The sequence below is a fragment of the Crinia signifera genome, chromosome 3, assembly GCF_055691185.1.
Source record: "Crinia signifera chromosome 3, ASM5569118v1, whole genome shotgun sequence".
NCBI classification, from domain to species: domain Eukaryota; kingdom Metazoa; phylum Chordata; class Amphibia; order Anura; family Myobatrachidae; genus Crinia; species Crinia signifera.
The window spans coordinates 97,397,719-97,422,778 of record NC_139219.1 but is presented as its reverse complement, the minus strand read 5'-3'; the positions used below and the strand labels follow the sequence as shown (position 1 = coordinate 97,422,778).

The window sequence follows — 25,060 nt, the reverse complement described above, 5'->3', positions numbered from 1 at the left end:
AGCATAAACCAATAAGGAAGTACATTCCACTCTAAACTGTATTAGTCCCTTCATTTACCTGTCAGTGATCAGCGTAGGTACAGTACTGTACTTCCTACACTGGTGCTGCAATGTTGTGTAAATCCTTGTGTACATAACTGCATCAATGCCACAGCCACTTGGCTTTATAAGCAGTGCTATTTTTCAGTAGGAACCAGCAGGAACTCAGTTCCTGAACCACTAATTAAATATGACATCATCAGGAACTAAAAATGTACTTTTCATAAGATAAATTTTATTTTAAAGTCACCTGTGAGTGCCTTTATTTCTAAACACAATATATACATCTATCTCTCCCTCACTCTTTATTATATATATTATTTTTTATTTCATTGATCCACCCCCAGACCTGGAGTTCCTGAACCTATTTTTCCAGAAAAATAGTACTGTTTATAAGGAAGACTAGTCATGAGACTGCGGTAACACAATTCAACTTAAAATGCCATAATCTTGTGTTCTGTGCTCATAATATCTTATTGTAGAAAACAACAAATTATCCTTTGAAAGACCCTACGACGAATTGCGTGATAGACATTGTTATGTGTGCTGTTTGCTTTAATAAAAATTGAATATAAAAAAAAATTATTTTTTTTTACTATTCAGCAATCTGTTATTTGTTAGATCAGTCAACATTAAGCTATAGAGTATATCGATAGGTTTAAACTTACATCTTTTTTTTATACAGTCATCTGAGAAGCCCAGAGATCAAACACAGCGAAACCCCACTGAAATCTTTGGTGTTCTAATTCTTTACATTTTAATAGAGCATTACAATGTTCACTGAATTTTTTCCAATACAGCTGGGTACACATTAGCCGATTATTCTAAGCAATATGCATGATAAGAATATTGTTAATGATATTTCTGTGCATATTGTTTAGTGTATACACACTATGGGGGTTACTCTAGTTGCATCGGTCCTCTGCACATTTGCATGGGGGACCGATGTTCAGCGTCTGCGCAGGTGCATTTCTTCGCATGTGCAGACGCTGGGTGCCAGCGGGAATGGCCAACTAAATGTTCGCCATCCCGCTCACACCAAACAGTGTGGGCGGGAGGTGTGGGGCGGGGAAGGCATAGCCCATGGGAACGCCCAGCGCTTCCTGGATGTTCCCATGAAAATGCTTGGCGTTCCCATGCAAATGACCTGGTGATGCATGTTCGGAGAAACGGGCAGCTGACATCAGCGGAGGTCAGCTGCCATCCCACACAGGGCGCTCGAAGATCTGAGACACCACAGAGGTGCTGGCGCTGGAGAAATCATTTGATGGTCGCCGACCATCAAATGATTTCTCCCCCTGCACCCAAGCCTGCAAATGTATGTTTATGCTAAAAATCCATTCATAGTCATGCAGAAGATTGCTCCATGCGGGCGGCGCCTGGGGGACTCACAAAGCTGCAAAATTCAACCAGAATAAGGGCCTATATCGTTAATTATGCGTGCCCCCTCTATACATGCAGTAAAATCCATGCTACATCGTCAACAAGAGCCTGCTTCTGGATCTTCCTACTGAACAATATCATCATCGATATTGTTTGATGTGTATGCACTATAATGTTTGTCCAGGAGTTTCAAGTAGTTCAAGGGAAATCGTTAAGGATTTAGTTCATGGACAATATCGGCTAATGTATACTTATTAGAATTCCTTCTACTAACAATGAGTCACTTATTCAACATTTTAGTGTTTAGCTGAACCTCTTGACCATGTTTAAATGCTTTTTTCCATGTGATTTAGGGGAATATTCAGTCCCAGATGCTATTTCCGACAGGGGGAAATAACGGCGGGAGCCTATTCAATGATGTCTTTCCCGACAGCATTGAAGAGACAGATCGACAGAACGGGCCCGACTTTAAATGCTGTTGGTCCATTTTGCTGAGAACGGTCGTGGATTTTCGCAATCACTGCCATATCTTGACTATCCATGGCTGCTTACACGCCCCCCTTTTTTGCCGATCGTGAGGTGGGACATTGAATCCCTTCTACCTACATGTAGGCAGGCAAATCACAAATGGGCCAGGGTCACGGCTGTTGGGACGTACCGACAGTCATGACCCGGGACTGAATACCCCCCCTTAAATCTGGAATGATTTTGCAATGTTTGGGAAACTCTGAGAAAGATACATCAAATATTATTTAGTAGGTGCACTGTCAGTACTAAAAACAGTTTTTTGAGATTGATTAATCGAGTATTTATTGTTTTCTGCAGCAAAAATGGCTTTACGGCTTTTAATGCAATTCTGATCAGTATTCTCTTGGTATCGATGTAATGTTGCAACAGGACTTGGCATTACTAATTATGGGTGTGAATTATTAGATATACAGTGTCTAGATAAACAGTCAATAGGTCTACCCCAAAAGGAGGACATGGCAAAGGTCGACAGGGTCAAAAGGTTGAGATGGAAAAGGTGAACGCATGAAAAGACATTGAACCACACACACAGGAGGCCATGCTCTGACAGATCCTACTTATGTCATAGGGTTTGGGCAAGTTTCCATGGAGTGCCTGATGATGTATCTGAGGATGCACCGAGAGGAATTTTACTTTTTCAAGATTCTTACACTGACTAAAGTTGTGAATCAGGTCACTGCTAAGTCTAAAGGCCACTATTCACTACAAATTCTTCTAGATCTCTCTGCTGCTTTTGACACTGTCGACCACTCTCTTCTCATACAAACACTACAATCCCTAGGTCTTAAAGACACAGCCCTCTCTTGGTTCTCATCCTACCTATCTAACTGCTCCTTCAGTCTTCGTTTCTCTGATTCCACCTCCTCTTCGCTAACTCTTTCAGTTGGAGCTCCTCTGCTTTTCTCAATCTATACCTCATCTCTTGGCAAACTAATCAGCTCTTTTGGATTTCAGTATCATCTGTATGCGGATGATATTCAGCTCTACCTATCCTCCCCGGACCTGTCCCCATCTGTATTGAGCCGTGTCTCTGAATGCCTTTCTGCGGTTTCATTCTGGATGTCATCTCGCCACCTCAAAATTAATATTTCAAAAACAGAATTAAATATTTCCACCAATAAATAGTAGTTACCAACCTGATATCTCTATTGCTGTTGAGAATATGACAATCCCTCCTACCTCTCAATTCGCTGCCTAGGTGTTATCCTTGACTCTGAACTTTCCTTTGTACCCCACATTCAATATGTCTCAAAATCATGCCACATGCACCTAAAAAACATATTCAAAATTCGCCCTTACCTTACACAAGACACTGCAAAAACTCTAATCCATGCTCTCATCTCACGCATTGATTATTGCAATGGTCTCCTTATTGGCCTTCCCCAATACAGACTCTCACCACTACAGTCCATTATGAATGCAGCTGCGAGGCTAATCTTCCTAGCCAGTCGTTCATCGTCTGCAAAGCTACTCTGTCAGTCACTTCATTGATTACCTGTATTCTACTGTATTCAATACAAAATTATTTTACTTACACACAAAGCCATAAACCAAATTACACCAACATACATATCTTCTCTTATCTCAAAATATCTTCCAACCCGACCTCTACGATCCTCCCAAGATCTGCGTCTCATTACACTCTCTTATTCCCAATTGCAGGACTTTCTTTGGGCTGCACCACTCTGTGGAATGCCCTCTTAAGCACAATAAGACTCTGCTCCAGTCTCCAAACCTGAAAACTCATCTCTTCAGGCAAGCTAATCAAATTCCAGAACCAGTCACGGAACCTTGCATTCTGGTGGAATCGATGCAATACAGAATACAGTATCTATCCTTATCTATCCTCAATGCCTATTTCCTTATAGATTGTAAGCTTGCGAGCAGGGCCCTCCTACCTTTTGACTCTGTAAATACCCTGTGTGTGGTATCACTGTCTCCTTTTGTAAAGCACAATGGATTATGCTGTGCTATATAAGAAACTGTTAATAAATAAATAAATTCTGCAAATAAGGTTATTGGCTGCGGCATTGGTATCAAACTCCTGCGTGACTGCGGCCTACCTTAGTATCAGGACCTTCGTCATTATTAATGTAAACTATAACGAACACAAAGTAAAGTCTTGTTTGCTGAACCTAAATTGCAGGTGCACAGGCTAAGGAAGAAGTAACAATACTGTAGTAGTAACCAATGTACTCTAGAGGTAACTGCACCCTAAACCTGCAGAATGGATAAACAGTGATACAAAGATACTCATCCATGACATTGCTGTATTGGTTACAAATTTAAAAAAAAACTGGATGGCCTTGGATTTTATTTAGACTTCAAAAATTGCTAAGGAAAATGTTATAGTTCTAACTTCATGATTTGTGGAATAACCTTTATTTGATTTTTTTTAAGGAACACATACATGAGATCTTGGATAACTATAGTACATTTTTCCTTTAGGACATAAATAGAGGAGGTATACATCAACATACTGCATTACAATATAGTCCCATGTATCATGTATTCATCTCTCAAGTTAGTTAAAAATAACCAACTTTCAATATATCTAATGCAGGCATTTAACAACCACGGTCCTCAAGGCACACCAACAGTGCAGGTTTTGTAGATATCCAGGCTTGAGCACAGGTGACTTAATTAGATGGTTTAATCAGAATCCCTCAGATACTAATTAAGTCATCTGTGCTCAAGCCTGGATATCTACAAAACTAGTGGAATATCTAATAATAATAATAATAATAATAATAATGATATTTATATAGCGCTTTTCTCCCAATAGGACTCAAAGTGCTTCACCATTGTCTTTACAGCTCGAAATACAAAACAAGCTTAACAGTAGATGTCAATGAAATGCTTGAGTAAATAAGTATGTCTTCCGTCTATTTTTAAAGGATTCTGCAGTGGGGGCTTCTTGCACTGTGTGAGGAAGAGAGTTCCATAGAGTTGGAGCAGCATCTTAAATTAAACAATTTACAGGATCCAAAACAGCATGGTTTTACTGCAGGGAGATCATGCCAAACAAGTCTCATTGACTATTTTGACTCCATGACCAAAATACTAGACGAAGGGGGGCTGTAGATGTGGCATATCTAGACTTTAGTAAGGCATTTGACACTGTCCCACATCGCAGGCTACTAAATAAACTTGAAAGTTTGTGATTGGATTATAAAACAATTAAATGGATAAAAACCTGGTTAGAGGATAGGAAACAGACAGTTGTAGCAAATGTAGTGCATTCTATGGAGGGACATGTTACCAGTGGAGTACCCCAGGGATCTGTACTTAGACCAGTGCTCTTTAACATCTTTGTTAGTGACAGGCTAAGAGGTGGTAGAGGCTAAGACAGTAGAACAATTTAAACATGGTTGGGATAGGAATATGAATATCCTTACAAAGAAATAAGGATTAAAAAGGGTTGAGATTAACTAGAGGGTAAAAAAAGGGGCAGACTAGATGGGCCAAATGGTTCTTATCTGCAGTCAAATTCTATGTTTCTAAAACCTGCACTGTTGGTGTGCCTTGAGGACCGTGGTTGGGAATGCCTGGTCTAGTGGCTCTCAAAAGTCAAACACTAACTAAAATAATAAAAAACAAAACCCCCAAATAATTAAAGAGCTGTCTGACTGCCTGATAGCTGTATGACTACCACATGTTGTTATATATGTTAATGTAAGTATAAACACTGATTTTTTTTAATCTTTACATTTGTATTGATTTTCAATGGTTAACAGTGAAAACGGGAAAGGATACAGAAAAAAAGGGGTTGGTGGGATATAGTAATGGGTGTAAATCAGGGACTGTCTTTTTTCTGGTACCAGTTATTCATGTTCTGTTGGAGACAACCCTCTGGTGGGTGGACCCTTATATGGCTGGTCTGTAGAGCTAACAAGAGAGAGCCAGGAGCTCACTATCTCTAAATAGAAGGCCACTTGTATTTATACTATAACAATCCTAACATGGTTGTGAGTGCAAACTACACCAAAAGGAGTGGTGACTATAATATATAATATATAATATATGGAGGTATCGGTCGGCACTCGTGCTTGCTGAGGCAGGTTACCGCGGTGCCTTCCAGGTTTTTGATGAATAGACGCAGAATAAAGTGGCGGCACTCACGGGTTTAAGGTGAAAACAAATTCTTGTATTAAAAGTACAAAACAGTGGTCACATCAGTTGCCCGACGTTTCGAGGCCAGAAGCCCCTTCTTCACACCTTGAAGAAGGGGCTTCTGGCCTCGAAACGTTGGGCAACTGATGTGACCACTGTTTTGTACTTTTAATACAAGAATTTGTTTTCACCTTAAACCCGTGAGTGCCACCACTTTATTCTGCGTCTAATATATTATATATATATATATATATATATATATATATATATATATTTACATGCTTTCATCTGCTCAAAGCTGCAACTACCATAGCCTGACAGGCTCAACTAACAGCTACATCTTTTTGCTTGCTTAGACATCTGAGCTTTTGCATGGACTGCTTTGCATTCCGTATATAACAAATTGCTAACAATCTCATTCTCTGGGACTTTAGTCGCTTCATTAAGTGGCAATATAACCTTTAGGGATCTTTTCCTGCACCAATAGGAATAATTTGTTCTGGGAGGATTTTGTTATATGTATCCCATGTCATATTGTGTGTACATGCTTTTTATTATTATATTCTATCATTGAACTGAATATTACATTTTTTGCTATTTTAGCGCAGTGTCCGATTTTCTTTTGGCTATGATCTAATAGGTACAGCTCTCACAATTTTCCCACCCCTTCTCTTTCTAGCGGACAACGCCCCTCACAGTGTTGTTAGCGGTCACCAATCTAATGATGTTTGATAGCATATAAGTCTGTTTTGTCTCAACCTAACATAGCGGATGTAGTGAACAAAGTGATCTACCAGACACATTACATTTTTCGATCATTACTTGGTGTTGATAAAAAATGAAGAAAAGTTTCATAACTTTCCGAATAACGTTTTTTGAATAAAATGCCACTGTTTTCCATAAACTATTACTTTCATTTGTTTAAAACCCCTTACAACTGTTGCTTGGATGATTTAACGAAAAGTAAGACACAAATGCATTATTTTTTTGCCAATTGGGCTCAATGAAGATTAGAGAAGAGAAGCATAGGGAATCCATTACACATGTAAAAGTATCATCATTTGTTTAATTTATTGCCGTTTCCTCAAATGTGGTCCTCAAGGCACCCCGAGGCTGGGCACACTCTAACAGATATCTGCAAATCAAATATAATACAGAGCATGCAGCATGCCCACTGAGCTATCAATCACCACCGGCTCCTGGTGCAGCAGATGCTATTCAAAGACATATCGCTGGTATACTGGGCGATGGTCCAGAAATATATACACCATTCTATTGAACAGCCGATGGTGTGTAATCTGCTTTAATGACCATGTGTTAAAGGATATCCATGGCGAGAATAGATGGTTAAATCAAATTGACACAAGTATTAATGAAATTACCAGTGCCCAAGTGTGGAAAGCAATGATCTAGTGTTCGCAGAAGCACATCCATTGTGAGAAGAGTATCTTCCCTTTAAGGCTGTGTAGTGAAGAAAAGGCCCCCATACATTGTCCTGGCAGCGCCCGGGAGGGATCACATGCTATTAGCCACTTCATGTGCCAAGCTTTGCATGCGATTTATCACATGCAACTCCCAGGGAGCTGCAGGAGGGAGGAGCAGGGAGGCAGCGGACGGCAGCAAGGGGGATGTCTGCGACCAGAGAGCCAGGTGGAGGGAGCAGGGGGGGCAGCACAGGGTATCAGGGAGCCAGGTATGGGAAGCCAATCCTATTCATTTGTATGGGCTTTTTAATGCTCCCGCTGCTGGCGCTTCCCCAGTATGGCTCCCAGACCCCCCCCCCCCCACCACCACTACCTCCGCCCGGCTCTCTGGTAGCCAGCATCCCCCCCCCCCCCCCTGCTACAGGCTGCATGCACATAAGATTCAGCAAATGTCTAAATGTGCGATTTGGGCCAATTTCATAGCCCGATTCATCCGAATCGGGTGCAATGTTGCCCAAATCGCATAGTGTATGGGGGCCTTAAGTATCCTACAGCAACATGAATGTTGATGCTCCTACTGTACTACATATAGGGCCTTATTCTGCTCGCTACGGTGGGACCGTAAATGGGCAGATCGGGTTTTTTTTTCATCTGCGCATGCGTAGCTTTCGCAATGCGCAGGTGCGGCGACCTCACACCGCTCACGGACGGGTCTCTCCGTGCGAAAAAACCTGTCCGCAAGAGTACGGACATTGTGGGCGGCATGGGGGCGTTTTTAGGGGAGCGGCCAAAATAATGCGGGAAACTGGGCGTAAACATGGGCGTACACGGGGGTGTGCACCAAAAATGTACGGTGCTACAACCGCTCGATCGGCGAACGCACCGTGCATTTTGGGCCAAAAACAGGCAGACGCCAAGGATAGCTCCAGACCACCCCTAGAGATACCGTATGAGAGCGGACGCCTGGGTCTGCTACTTAACGCTGATTACTATTCAAACACATACACCTGAATGTAATAAGCAATGCTGCAGCCATTATTTCACTACCTGCAAGCCACACACAGCACTCAAACACATTGGAAGCTTATCTTTCTACACTTCTCTACATGTAAAGGTTGGTTTAATTTTAGGTAACATTCATTCTAAGACCTGCTTATATATGGAAAGGTAGTTAGTTTATAACCATCTACACCCATTCAGTAAGTGTTTTTATAAACTTTAAAAAGCAGGAAACTCAATGTACAGAAGTCGACATGTGTCAACTTTTTCACTGTAACACAAACATACCAGTTTTTTATTAGTAAAAATACACATAAACCACATCTAAGAGCAACAAGGATGTTTTTGGACTCAATTTCTACTTGCACTGTGGCGTACGCTCAGATATACGGTGGGAAAACAGACGATACCCGTCTGTATACGGTGGCGTACGTTCTGATGTATGCCAGTTATCGGCGGCTAAGAGGAGATCCGTCCGTGTACGGTGGCGTACGCTCAAGTGTATGCCACTCCCCTTTGTCGGTGTTTGTGACCAGCCATGTGCGGATGTTTTGTGGGCGGACTTACGCTCACCGTCCGCGTACGGGAAACGTACGGTGAAACTGACCGTACGTACATTGCACCGACCTAACCTGAATAAGGCCCATATTCACACCATAATATTTGTCTGCAGGTGTGTCTAACTGGGATGCGGTCATTTGGTCTACTGCATTATGGTGGACAGTCATTAGGTCGAATCCATTAGGTCGACATGCTAAAAGGTCGACATGACTCTAGGTCGACATGGGAAAAGGTCGACATGATTCTAGTTCGAAAGGTCATTAGTTCGACAGGTCATTAGTTCGACAAGGTCATTAGTTCGACAAGGTCATTAGTTCGACATTGTCTATGTCGACATTCACAAGGTCGACATGGAGTTTTTCACTGTTTTTTGAGCCAACATGTGCCGACAGGCGGTATTTCATGCCCTACCATCCACTAGGGCGTGGTGGGAGAATAAAATAGTGTGCCGAGCGTAGCGAGGCACCGTGCCCGACGCATTGCGAGCGCAGCGAGCGATGCGAGGGGATGCAGTGCACTTTAAACTGTGTCCATGTCGACTGTGTTGACATTCAGATAAAAAAACTGTGAAAAACCCCATGTCGACCTTGTGAATGTCGACATAGACAATGTCGAACTAATGACCTTGTCGAACTAATGACCTGTCGAACTAATGACCTTTCGACCTAGAATCATGTCGACCTTTTCCCATGTCGACCTAGAGTCATGTCGACCTTTTAGCATGTCGACCTAATGGATTCGACCTAATGACTTTCGACCATAATGCAATAGACCAAATGATCCCAACCCGTCTAACTAAACATGTGCAATGTGATCTCATGGCGGAGCCAGCATATCTGTAAACAGAATAATTACACTAATTTACATAGAGATTATATTTTAGAACAACAGTTGTACAATTGCATTGCTGTACTCTCTGTAGTGAAAATTAGCACAAGGTTGCAAGGTGCTTTATCATGTAAATAAGTACTACATAATAATTGCTGGATAACACTGCTCACAAATTTTTTATAACTTTTATTATAAGCATTAAAACAAATGTTCTTGTGGAAATTAATTGGAACAGAATAGTGGTGTCTATCCCCTTGTGAATTATGCGGGTTCTGTTACTGGCTGTACTCAAGCCTGCATTTAATCGGGCTTAAAGCAGCTCGAGAACCTGTGTAATTCATAAGTGTCCCAGTTTAAACGGATAGTGTGGCAATTCTACACATAAAGCATGTCTAGATTGTGTTATTCAGCACTATGTACTAAGGACCTTATTCTGGCCCACAGGCAGCGCTGTCAATTTTGCAGCGTTGCTTGTGGACCAAACGCCGGCCGCAGGGATGTCCGCCCCCCCCCCCCCCCTCGCACACCGCGATTCCCCGTATGGATGATTTGCATGATCATCCACTCACAGGCTTGGGTGCGGCGGAGAAATCATTTGATGGTTTCTCCAGCGCATGCAGATCTGAGACACCAATATGGGGTCTCTGATCTACGAGCGCACTTTGCAGGAAACGGGTGGGCAGCTGACGTCAGCTGCCCGCCCCCCATGTTGCCAGTCCATTTGAATGGCAATGCCCAGCGTTTTCATGGGAACTTTGCCCCTTCAATATGACTGTGGATCATAAGTTTGACAGGAACTAGGCCGACAGCGTCTAGGAAGACATGGGGAACAACAAAGAAATGGTTAAAACAATGAAAAGGTTTTTCCTCCCAATTACTGTCGCACTGCACTTGCCATGTTTTGGGACACTTAAGGTCCCAGTCGTAGTTCATGTGAGTGGTCAAGAATGAAAAAGGTTTAAAAATAAATAAATGACAAAATAATACAAATAAATATAAATCATGTTGACCTTTTCATGCCAACAAATAGCTTAACCCCTTCCCGACATTTGACGTACATGTACGTCATGGTCGGGAAGTACTTCCCGACATTTGACGTACATGTACGTCATGGCTTCTAACTGTCACTGCGTCTATAGACGCGGTGACAGTTAGGAGATGTCTGCTGTCCCTGACAGCAGACATCCCCCCTCGCCGCCCAGGGGGGGCAGGGGTGCCCCCCCCCCGGTCGGCGATCGCTGTGATTGGCTGTTCAAATCTGAACAGCCAATCACAGCGTTTCCTGTGTTACCGGCGGCTAAGCCGCTCGGTAACACAGAAAACGGTGGTGATCGGTGCAGCACCGATCACCACCGATGAGCAGCACCCCCCTCCCACCCACCCGGCACTCACCCGGCAGCTCCGGGGCAGCAGGCTCACCCGGCTCCCCCAGCAGCAGCAACAGCCTCAGCGCACGCAGCGCTTCCCCCCTCCCACCCCCCCCGCAAGCCGCAGCAGCAGCAGTAAATAATAAAATGATAAGGAATGAAATATATATATATATATAAATATATATATATATATATATATGTGTGTGTGTGTATGTGTATATGTATATATATATATATACACATATATGTATGTGTATATATGTATATATATATATATATACACACATATATATGTATATATATATATATACACATATATATATGTGTATATATATATATATGTGTATATATATGTATATATATATGTATATATGTATATATATATATATATATATATATATATATATGCTTCCAGACAGATATTCCCGACATATGACGTATATATACGTCATGGTCGGGAGGTACTTCCCGACCGAAGACGTATATATACGTCATGGTTTTATAAACTGTCACCGCGTCTATAGACGCGGTGACAGTTTGGAGATGTCTGCTGTCCCTGACAGCAGACATCCCCCCTCGCGGCGATCGCTGCGATTGGCTGTTCAAATGTGAACAGCCAATTGCAGCGTTTTCTGTGTTACCGGCGTCTAAGCCGCTCGGTAACACAGTGATCGGTGGTGACCGGTGCTGTTAAGTACAGCACCGATCACCACCGATTGCCAGCCCCCCCCCCCTCCCACCCGGCAGCCCCCCTCCCTCCCACCCACCCGGCTGCCGCAGCGCCAGCACCCCTCCCAACCCCCCACCAGCCGCAGCGCCAGCCCCCCTCCCAAAGCTGGTGACCAAAATGGGGTCACATGTGGGGGGGTTCCACTGTATTGGTGCTTCGGGGGTCTTGCTAATGCGACATAGCACCCACCATTCATTCCACCACCAAAAATCACTCCTTCCCTTCTGAGTCCTGCCATGCACCCAAATGGTATTTTTGGGTCACATATGAGGCATTGCCGTACTGGGGAGAAATTGGGGCACAGATTTTGGGGTGCTTTGTCTCCTTCATTCCTTGCGAAAATGAAAAATTTTGAGCCAGAACTGCATTTTTGTGTAAAAAATTACATTTTTTTACACAAAAATGCAGATCTGGCTCAAAATTTTTCATTTTCACAAGGAATGAAGGAGACAAAGCACCCCAAAATCTGTGCCCCAATTTCTCCCGAGTATGGCAATGCCTCACATGTGACCAAAAAATACCAGTTGGGTGCATGGCAGGACTCAGAAGGGAAGGAGTGATTTTTGGATTTTGCAGCACAGATTCTGGTTGAATGACCCCTTAAGCACCCATACAGTGGAACCCCCCCACAAGTGACCCCATTTTGCAAACTACACCCTTCAGGGAATTCATCAAGGGGTATAGTGTACATTTCAAACCCCCAGGGGTTTCACCAATTTTGATACAACTGAGCTGTGAAAATGAAAAATTAAATTTTTTCATTTTCACAGCCCAGTTGTATCAAAATTGGTGAAACCCCTGGGGGTTTGAAATGTACACTATACCCCTAAATGAATTCCCTGAAGGGTGTAGTTTGCAAAATTGGGTGACTTGTGGGGGAGGTTCCTAACTTTTAGCACTTATGGTGCCTAGAAACCTACATGGTGCCTAAAAAAAAATCTCATAAAAAGGAGGCTCCAAAATCAAGTAGGTGCTCCTTCTATTATGAAGCCTGTGGTTTGGTCAACGTGCACACTAGGGCCACATATAGGATATTTATGAAAACAAAATAATTGGGGGAATCAATTTTTAGTCACATTTCTCTAGTAAAATCTACTGTGTTCGTTAGAAAAATGTATTAAAATTGAAACTCTGCAAAAAAAAAGAAATTTTGAAATTTCACCTACACTTTGTTTTAATTCCTGTGAAACACATAAAGGGTTAACAAACTTCCAAAATGCTGTTTTGAATACTGTGAGGGGTGCAGTTTTTGAAATGGCATCATTTATGGGGGTGTCTCACATACAAGTCCCTCAAAGTCACATCAGAACTGAACTGGTCCCTAAAAAAAATCAGTGTTTGAAATTTTCTTGAAAATTTGAGAATTTGCTATTCATATTGTAAGCCTCCTAGTGTCCAAAAAAATTAAAAGGAAGTTGAAATAATGATGGAAACATAAAGTAGACATATGGTCTATGTTAGTTATTAACTATTTTGAGTGGTATGTTTATTTGTCTCACAAGCAGAAAATGTGACATTTTGCAAATTGCAAAATTTTCCATTTTTTCACGACATTTTGGTATTTTTCACAAAAAAACACAGACTGTATCGACCCAAATTTACCACTAACTTGAAGTACAATGTGTCACGAGAAAACAATCTCAAAATCACTGGGATAAGTAAAAGCAAAAAAAAGTTATCCCCACTTAAGTGAAACATGTCAGATTTGAAAAAAATGGCTCTGTCAGGAACGCAAAAACTGGCTCTGTCAGGAAGGGGTTAAACCGACATGCTGTATTGCCATGTTGACCAATAGTGGTCGACCTATTGATTTGACCCAAAGACCAGATCCCCCCTCAGCCTCTGTACCCCATTATCATGAGTATTCTACATTTTAGGAAAAAAAGTGCTTGGTAATAATGCAGGCAAGCTTAGCTTTAGAATGTGCTGCTCATTTATTTTAAGCAGTCTGGCATTTGACAGTATACTGTTTAGTAAAGGGTTATCAACGTTACCATTTTTCTGCAAGGCACCAATTATGTCATCTTACAATTGCTCCCAAGAAAAGACAGTTTTGTAGTTTGGGATCATGGACTAAAAGGGTGGACGAGGGGTAACACTGGCTAAGAACTTTGCTAAAGCCCCAACAACAATAAAGGTCACCGACTTCTGTCACACACATGAACAGAGCCAAAAGCATCAAACAGTTTAGGCACTTGTCACTTACGCTACATATACACTGAGCGCTAGGTCGTCTTATCGGGCAAAACGAATCGGCATATGGCCTACATCACTCAGTGCATCCTGGCGATATGCACGCTCCCACATGCACCAATTCGGGTTGGGATCGTTTGGTCGAATGCATTATGGTCGAATGTCATTACATCGAATCCATTAGGTCGAATTGCTAAAAGGTCGACATGATTCTAGGTCGACATGGGAAAAGGTCGAAATGATTCTAGGTCGAAAGGTCATTAGTTCGACAGGTCATTAGGTCGACAAGGTCATTAGTTCGACATTGTCTAGGTCGACATTCACAAAGTCGACATGGGGTTTTTCACTGTTTTTTACCTGAATGTCAACACAGTCGACATGGACACAGTTTAAAGTGCACTGCATCCGCTCGCTATGCGTCGGGCACGGTGCCTCGCTACGCTCGGCACACTATTTTATTCTCCCACCACGCCCTAGTGGATGGTAGGGCATGAAATACCGCCTGTCAGCACATGTCGGCTCAAAAAACAGTGAAAAACCCCATGTCGACTTTGTGAATGTCGACCTAGACAATGTCGAACTAATGACCTTGTCGACCTAATGACCTGTCGAACTAATGACCTTTCGACCTAGAATCATTTCGACCTTTTCCCATGTCGACCTAGAATCATGTCGACCTTTTAGCAATTCGACCTAATGGATTCGATTTAATGACATTCGACCATAATGCATTCGACCAAATGACCGCATCCCACCAATTCTAGGTTTGATGTGCTGCACGATGCAGCCCATAACTCATTGCAACGCACGCTGCTATCGCAGCATGTATGGGGTCCTTAAGAGATCCGAGAATTCATCAGGCAGCTAGGACCCCACTAGAGTGCTCTTCCTCTTCTATCCATCACAGCAGCCTCTGCTGCCACTGCCACCAGCAGGCTGCACTGCTGGCTCCCTCATCTACGTGCACATACCCACAGGCAGAGGGGACATTCCCAGGAACTGGGGCTTCTGAGATGTAGGATACACAGATAAAACAGGCAGACCACAGTCAAACTCAGAGGAAAAGGGATTTTAGTAAATTTACCCATAACAATTTAACCTACACCATCAGACAATGTTCAACATTTTACAGGTGTTTGTTGTTATAAGATCTCTATTCACATCAAGCAAACCGCTAAATCAATATGGGGAAAAAAAGAGCTAGAGCAACAAAGTAAACAGTGGCAGGAGAAGAAATGTATACGGATTGTAGACAAGGATAAAGAAATGTTTAACACATGTTAGCATATACAGGAAACAACATAACTGCGATTGACAAGGAGCTAGAATAGTTTTATTTGCCCAGGAGTGAAGGAAATTCTACACTGTAACACGGGGGGGGGGGGGGGGGGGGGGGGGGGGACAATTTAGTGGCTACAGATTATATATAATGACAATACTCAGAAGTCATTTTACACCTTCATTGGATGATACAATACATATGTGCACAATAAAAAACCATGTTATCCTCACCAGTAATTATGGCATACTGTACATGATGAAAGAATTAGCAATAGGTTTCTTTCTAAAGCAGTGCCCATCAGCCATGTAAACATATTCACAGGACAACCCGTGTTTAAAGAAACAGCATGTCTTTCACAACCAAAGTTATAACATTCAACACTAGGATTAAATAATACAGCTTTCAGACCGCAAACCTGGGTCCAACACTGTATTTTGAACAAGGGTCCATCCCTGCTGCAACCTGGGTCAGACTCGTTTTTGACACCTTTCACACTGCACTTCGACACGGGTTATTCTCTGGTTGGCTGCTTTCACACTGGACCCGGGTCAGCACAGCATAACCTATTGGTGTCATTAAAAGTGGACTTTTTTCAGGCTCACAAACATGATGTCACAAAGGAAACAAAAGTGAGGGTCTGGGAGGAATACTGAGTGACCCCTATATTTGCGCAGGGGGAGAGCCTCTCTTTTAGCTATGTTTTTGTAATCCACAGCATCTTTTACTGTTCCTGTCAAATCTGCGCATTTCTTTGTCTCCCCTTATATTCAGAAATTCCCTCACCCAGAGGCGGAACTACCATTGGTGCAGCAGGTGCATTGCACCGGGGCCCCTGAAGACTAAGGGGCCCACTTCTGCTACCCACTGCTATGTGGCATATTGTGAACTTGGTTTGGAGTGGAAGAGGAGGGCCCAAAAATGTAGTTTTGCACCTGGGCCAAGTTCCGACACTGCCCTCACCTCCTCATCTAACCAAACTGAGGACATGGCTGTGCTACTGCCGGAATGCTGCCTCAGACGTGTGCTCTGCAGTGTGCTGCTTTTTTTACGGGTCTCTGGCCACTGACCTCATCAAAGGAGACAGAGGAATCATCCAGATGAAGCTGCGGATAATGAATTCAGTGTTGAATAACCTGGGTAGGGAGCTTTCAGACTGCACCCCAACCCGGGTTAGAGCCGTGTTCAACCCTGGTCAAGACCAGGGTTGAAATGCAGTGTTACCTAACCCGGGAATTTTCACAGTGGCGCTTTCACACCGCACCTTGACCCGGGTTGGAGACACAAGGACACGTCAATAACCCGGGTCCAGAGTGCGGTCTGAAAGTGGTATTACAGATACCCCATAGTATATGCACAAACATCTCTACTACTCACGCCATGATTTAACAAATTCAAGGCAATAAAACACTTGTATTCTATATCGGCCACTTTGGACGGGAGCAAATTCTCTCAAACAGTTGTATTGCGACCAGTTTTCACTACAAAGTAAAGCAAAATTATATATGAAATGTACTTTTTACAAGACTAATACTGTATTACTGAAAAACAAGGGTTATTCATGTTTCTGCTGCATGTGGATTAGAGTAGAGCATTCCACAGCAGGATTTTGGGATCATTCAGACAAGAGGATCAGTAATGGTTACAAAGTTTTCTTCAGAATTTAACCATGTAAGACCCACAATGCTACCAGTCTGTGGATAGCATTGGACTTTGCAGCTGCAAGTGCGGTTTTCTCACAAATGCAGCACATGTGAAGCTGCAATTCCAGAATAAAAAGAGCAACTGCAAGCCAATTGCATATGCATGCACAGGCTATACGCAAGAACAGTAAAGAGTGACTGCTTTACTAGGTCTGTGGCCAAACAGAATAGCTGCAATAGTAGCAACGCAGATGCCCTGTATTGTACGCTAGGACTCGCAGCCGACGTCAGGTGCATACCCTGAAAATGGCAATAACACATCTGCGTTTATCTCCGCTAATACCATTTTAACAACCTCAAATGGTCACTTCCTGTCATCATTATTTATTAACCAGTTACTTATGCAGCACTCACATGACCTACAGCACTTTACAGAGAATATTTGGCCATTCAGATCACTTCCTGCCCCAGTGGAGCTTACAATGTTTACTACACATCTCTATAAGGGACAGTGACAAACAGCTATGTAGGCTTGCTTTGAAGAAATGGACTTTGTGAAATGGTTGACCACCACTCAGGGAGCAGGGTAGTAAGGGTATGCTCTTATCTGTGTCAGATCCCATAATGACACTGTGGGAGGACTTGCAGCTATATGGGACGACGTGCCGCTCTTGTGGTACAGTTTGGGTTAGGGTTACCACCCGTCCGGGATTACTCCGGACAGTCCGGTAATTAGACCGGGTGTCCGGAGTCCGGACGGGTGTCGTTCCCGGACTATTCAATGTCCGGGAACTGGTGGCGGGTATCCCTACAGCCGCCGCGGAGGAGGAGGCAGTGGGCACGGCGGCAGAGGACATGTCATTACCTTGCTGCCGCAGCGATCGTGCCGCCCAAGCCGCCTCCTCTTCTTCTGTCCCCCCGCTGGCCTGGGCTGCTGCGACTCTCCGCCCCTCCCCTCTCACCTGGGCGCTGGGCAAGCACTGTGACGCGCCTCCGTCTCATGGGGTCACCTGACCTCGCGTTGTCCCAGCGGAGTCTGGCAGTGGTTGGGTGCTTCCTGCCCATCATCTTGGGGGCGGAGCTGTGCTCCATCTGGCTGCTAGTACGCTGTAATTGTGCCTGCTCCTCCTCCTGCCCATGTGCGAGGCTGAACCCCCGCTCCGCACTGCAGTGCCAGTATCTACGACTACTTCACTCGGCTCTTTGAGTGCAAGCGGCAGAGTTGGCTTACTGATCCTGGGGCAGGTAGGCATCTCACCTCGGGCGCTTTCTCTGGTGCCTGTACACTGTGCATGTTGTGCCTGCTTGTATCCAGGCATCTGCTCTTTATTTCTGCTGCAAACTTCCCTTCCCTCCCACACTACCTGGCTGCTGGCTGTGTCCTAATAATCCCCTTGTACCTCTGCTGTCACACCTTGAGGCAGTGTTACATATTTATGTTCATACTGATTATAGTAATTGGTTTTTATAACACTATTATTATTTATTCATCTGTCACCCTTTGTGTGCCCCCGTCCCACTGTGTGTGCCCATGTCACCCTGTGTATGCAGCTCTGTCACCCCATGTGTGTGTGTGGGCATCATGGTGTATCGCATAATGTGTAATGGGCATTAGAATGTGTGTGATGTAATGGGCATCATGTGAGGCGTAACATATTTAATGGGCATCAAGGTGTGTGGTGTAATGTGCAATGGGCATTACAGTGTTTGGGATACCGTGTAATGGGCATTATGGTGTTTAATCTAATGTGTAATGGGCATTACGGTGTTTGCTATAACGTGTAATGGGCATTATGGTGTTTAGTATAATGTGTAATGGGCATTACAGTGTTTGGTGTAATGGGCATTATGGTGTTTGGTATAACATGCAATGGGCATGTGGTATACTATGTAATGGGTGTGTGATATGTAATCGGCATTACGGTGTCCGTGTTGTCCCTAATTTAGAAAAAATTTGAGTCCTGGCATAACAAGTAATAAGCATAATGTGTAATGGGCATCATGTTGTGTGGCATAACATGTAATGGGCATTATGGCATTATGGCATTTTGTATACTATGTAATGGGTGTGTGACGTGTAATCGGCATTATGTTGAAATTTTTTTGCGCGCGCCTACGGCGCGCACTGTCCATGTTATCCGTACTTTACAAAAAACTTTTTGAGTCCTGGCATAACATGTAATGGGCATTGCGGTGTATGGCGTAACATGTAATGGGCATCACGGTGTGTGGCATAACATGTAATGGGCATTACTGCGTGTGATGTAACATGTAACTGGCATTATGGTATGCAAAATCAATTGAAGCAAATCTTAAAAAAATCTCAACATAAGGCGGGTCAAAGGGGCGGGGCAGTGGGTGTGTCAAGGGGCGGGTCACTGTCCGGGAATCTCTCAACAAAAAGGTGGTAACCCTAGTTTGGGTACACTACTGGTTAAGCTGCAATGTCATGGGAACATTCAAAATTGAAAAAAAAATCTCAACATCTATCAGATGGTTTAGGATTTGTGGGTATAATACCTTATTTTTGTGGCAAACTCCCCTATTCCATATGTATAGCGAACACACAAACCTACTGTATGAATGGCAATAGTCTGCAAGCAATGAAAAGGTCCTGCTTCAGTAACTTGTTTTACACTCATCTATGTATTGTAAGGTGCTGCATAACCCTGGTGTCACCATATAAATAAATAATACAAATAAATCAGGGCAGTAACGAATGGTGCAATGGTTAGCATTACCACCTCACAGCACTGAGGTCAAGGGTTCGATCCCCACCATGGCCTTAACTGTGCGGAGTTTGTATATTCTCCCCGTACTTGCGTGGGTTTACTCCGGGTACTCCAGTTTCCTCCCACAATCCAAAAATATACTGGTAGGCTAATTGGCTCCCAACAAATTAACCCTAGAATGTGTGTGTGTGTGTGTGTGTGCTGGGGCAGGGACTGATGTGATTGTTCAAATATTATCTTTAAAGCGCTGCAGAATGTGTGCGCTATATAAGAAACTGTTAATAAATAAAATAACAACTACAGGTAGTTGTCATATTCTTATCCTACAATTTGCATGGTGTAACAGAAAACAAGATCAAATCAGACAACGCAACTATTTTTTATTATTATTTTTTACAACTGTCTGTCCCCCAATCTAAGGAATGTTTCTGCTGTTGTGCCCCTTTAATCTCCTAGTTCCCAATGCTAAATAAGGTCGATTTCTCCAATATAACCCTGTCATTGAAAAGCTTGAAGCAACTGAGGTGGTAACAGGTGATATCACTGTAAATAGACCTCAAATGTGGTTGTCTGCTGCTGTAGCACATCGACATGAAGGTCCAGTGCTATCAGCTGTTGTCCTGCAATGTTTGAGTTGCTGCTGCATTCCTGTGAACTTGTAACACTTTCCTCTGACCTTTGTCATCAGCAAGGCCTTTCCACCCACTAAACGGCTGTTCACTGGATGTTTTTGTTTAACTAAAGACTGTAGTGACCATTGTACATGAAAGTCCGTCCTAGGAGATGAGCAGTTTATGAGATACTCAAACCATCCCGTATGGAGAAATCGATCATTCTATAACTAAAGTGACTTAGGTCACACTTCTTCTGCATTCTTCTGATTGGTCTGAACAACAGCTGACCCTATTGAGCTAGTCTGCATGCTTTCAACCTTTCAGTTGCTGCCACATGCTTGGGTGATTACATTTTTACTGTACATTAACAGGTGTATCTAATAAAGGGACTCCTGTTCAAATGTAACAAATTCCTAAAGATAGTCCTAGCTTTGGGAGATTTCTATTGTACTATAGCTGGGTCAATCGTATGATCCAAAATGGATTTCAACTACTATTATACAGAGTGCACACCCAATTCATTGTTTTTTAAATTATGTGGTCCCATCATCTAATGTATGATCCCATCAGATTGAACAATGCAAAGTACAATGTGGTTCGCAATGATACTGTAGAGATATATAGATATATACAGTATGTCTAGTGTCCGTGAGTCTCCGAAACACTGTCATCTGCTGGCAGAGAGTGAAACTACATCTCTTTCTCACACATGCACAAACACAGAAGGTAGCAGACTAACTTTCGAAGCTTTTGCTTTGAGTGGGATTACTAGTATTATTATATTCTGCCTTTCAATGTTGGAACATGCAGTGTTCACATTCATGATACATAGCTACCGTATCATGCAAGAACGCTGGAATGTTTGGGTTTGTACCCAGCTTTAGATAAACCAAATACATACTGTAACTTTCTTTGATCTCCATTCTTTACATTAGATGACATCATCTCCAAGCGCTGGGGATCTGGTTTGCCTATATTGCAAAAGGGAACGATGTTGGATGAAGGTGCCCATACACGGTACAATTATTGTATGCAATTTGGACTTGATCGCATCGCATAAATTTTGCAATGCAATGAGATACAATCTAGTACTAAAAGTATGTGCAGCACATACTTTTGAGCTATGAGATGTGTGTGGGAGAGCGCATCTCATCGCACCCAGCAATTGTACCATGTACGGGCACCTTGGCTTGGGAAACCAGTGCATACTGCTCGTTAACACTTTTTTTCACACAGTAACACAGCCTTGGTGAACACACCAATAAATCGGCATTATTGCGGCAGTGTGAAAAGGGTGTAAGAGATTAATTACTGCTGCTTTATGTTTCAGTACTTTTACAACATGTCTAACTGTTTGTTTGCATACACTGTGTGAGTAATGGGGTACACACAGTGCGATTCAGGCTAATGGCGGATTAAGATTATCCTATTTTGACTATCTTGCCATTTGGCCAAATACATTCTACAGGAGACAAAATAGACGTCTGCACTGTCTATTTCCCTGGCAGTACTGATGCCACGGGTCCGCACATCTGTGTCACAAGCCTTTCTAAACATTGCGATTTCGGCTCACTTACACTCTAAGGTCTGTCCTATTTTGACTATATAGATAAATTGTAGCCAAAATCGCACTATTACGATGATAATGATAAAAAAAAAAAAAACACCTTTTCAGTCTAATGGCTGTATAATGTCTAGATAACTACCATTCAGCAAATGATTGCACTATTGGAGTGTGATCACATTGTGCAGAAAGCTTTGTAATGGTAAGAGTCACACAATACAGTTTGGTTGGAAATATTCTACCCGTCTACCTGTTTAGAACATTAATTCTCTTGACATTTTTTTTAAATGCTACCAATGGTGACCCCCTACCGCCAAAATCCAGGATCTCCAGGACTTCTAGATGCTAGTGGTTTGTGATTGGTCCTTTCACTAACACCCCTTACCCTGGGGTGGCTTTAGGGGTCATGTCGCCTTTAGGCACAAAATTAACGTCTACTCTCCAAGTTCCCAATTTTCATTATTAGGTAAAAAGAAAAAAATCTAATTTGGTAATTGCTAGTATCATATAATAACACACAAAGCCATAAGCTGATATATGCACCACTTGCTAGAGGCTGGGCGGGCAATCAGATGCTTGTGTAATGGTTAGCATTACTGCCTCTAAGCACTGAGGTCATAAGTTCGATTCCCACAATAGCCCTAACTGTGTGGAGTTTGTATATTCTCCCAGTACTTGTGTGGGTTTCCTTCAGGTACTGTGGTTTCCTCCCACAATCCAAAAATATACTTGTAGGTTATTTGGGTTCCAACAAAAATAACCCTAGAGTGAATGTGTGTGTGTGTGTGTGTGCGCGCGTACATGTCGTACGGAATATAGATTGTAACTGGTCACATATACTACTGCATCTGTCAAACAGTCAGAGAAGCATCTCTAAAAAGGGGACAGACCCCTGCCAAGCAAGATTGCCGATTGGTTAGGCCCAGGCTCTCAATGATTGTCTATCCATTACCCAGTAACTACAAAATATATACATTGTACGATACTATACATGTCTTACCTGTCCACACTCACTTAAGATAGTGTACAGCAGAAATAATTTGTAGTTACCAATGGTGGCTATAGCGCCGACCAACCAGTGGAGGAGGGGAAATTGCTAGACACATATAAACATGCATGTCAACATGTATGTATGTATGTATGTATGTATGTATGTATGTATGTATGTATGCATGTATATCGATACCCATAGATCTCCAGAGCTAAGAATCAGCATAAGCTATTGTATTCTGCTAAATCCGCCTCCCAGAATTCTTTGAAACTAGCCAATTGGAGTCTAGGTGGCAGACTTAACAGAGTGCAATAGCTTAATCTGATTCGCTGATGCTCTGAGCACTGGAGAACTATGCGGATGTTAACATGTATGTGTATAGGTTCTGCGCCCGATTTTGTGTTTAGTGTTATGTGTATATGTGCCTAGCAAGTGCCCCCCCCCCCCCCCCCCTTCGCTGCTTGATTGACGCTGCAACCCCCTGCTGGTAGTTATTATAGGAAATTGATGAGTAACGGTAATAAAACATAGCCAATGCCTAAATGGAAATGTGCCACTCCCCTGATCCCTCCAGCACTTCTAAATGGGAAACATTATTGAATTGTTCATTTTACATAACTTTTAAATCCATGGGGGGGAAAAAGGCTGCAAACAGCACAAACAGCAACCCCTAGGGCTAGGAATAATTGGAGATGCAGATTTGTAACATTTATATTTTGAGGTAGTGGAACTTCAATACCATCTAAGTTTAGCACATGTACTGTAATACATAATTCTACACAATTTTTCAGTAAATAAGGTGACATGTACAATTTAATGCTTTACTTGGGTGATTTAAAAACATTTCGATACTGTATGATCCAAAACATTACAACCAATTCTGATGCGCAAGCTGTAAGTGATGTGGTTTGGCCATTCAGGTGTGTGCAAAATCAAAACAATTTTACAGCTACACGAACCAATCAGACAGCACTACACAGCGTGCCTAAATAATAGTACACAAAATAAAAAGTTTATATCCCAAATATGATGGTTAACTTTTGCTGTGACTAATTAATCCACCAATCTAGTTTGTCCAAACCATTCCTTTGACATGGGCAACTGAAAAACAATTATACAACTGGCTTACCTCCAAAAATTATACAGAAACCTTAATTTACATCAATTTAAATAATCCCAGAAGTGTAGGAGTCTTTGGCAATGTAAAAAAAACCTGATTTTTATTTGAAAAAGTTACTCAAAAAGCTTAAATGAAAAATACATCTTGGGATAGAGTCATATATAAAGCAAAGCTAATCCACTGTACATCATGCAGCAATGTCAATTTATATAGGAAGGAACCAGCTATATTGGATTATTCTTTATGACCTGAAACAGCCTAATTACTGCACGGGAACGTTGTGAACCACAGAAAACAGACAGGCAGAAAGGGGTAGCTTGAGTTCAGCTGACTTGGAGTGACAATGCGATCAATAATTGATGGAGTCAACAAGATCATAAACAAAACCATACCAACAGTTACTGGCACTTATATTATTGGGGTACATTACATTTATAGCAGGCAACTAATAGATAAACTGATTTATGTTAGGATTTAAAGTGATTTGTATTGTACAAAAATAAGAATAAAAACGCTTAGTTGAGCTTTTACAATCTGAAATAGAAATAAAAGCAAAACCACTACCAACTTTGTAATAGGTGTTTCTATACTGTCATGCAGTGCCCAGGGGACTAGGGTAGGACCATGCTAAGTACAGCAGAAAGTACACAACAACATACTCTTAAACAGATAACAAGGGGTTTGTTAAACTAAAACTATAACATGAAAACTTCTTTTAAACATATCTAGAATGTGATGATTGACATTCTGCTGTAATGACCAGAAGATACTCTATACCAGTGGTTCCCAACCATTGTCCTTAAGTACCCCAACCATTTTCCAGGTCTCCAACAGAATCGCAAGTGAAATAACTAGCTCCACCTGTGGATCTTTCAAAAGGTGTTCATGAACAGTGCAACTGTGCACCAATCAGGTGATCTGGAAAATGTTTACTGTTGGGGGTACT

At 42.4% G+C, this 25,060-nt stretch overlaps 1 protein-coding gene across 2 annotated transcripts in view; it reads right to left on the bottom strand.

Moving 5' to 3' along the window:
- The window catches only part of CNST (consortin, connexin sorting protein), a 139,069-nt gene that overhangs the window by 15,641 nt on the left and 98,368 nt on the right, over positions 1-25,060 (bottom strand). The gene's annotated exons all lie outside the window — the stretch shown is intronic.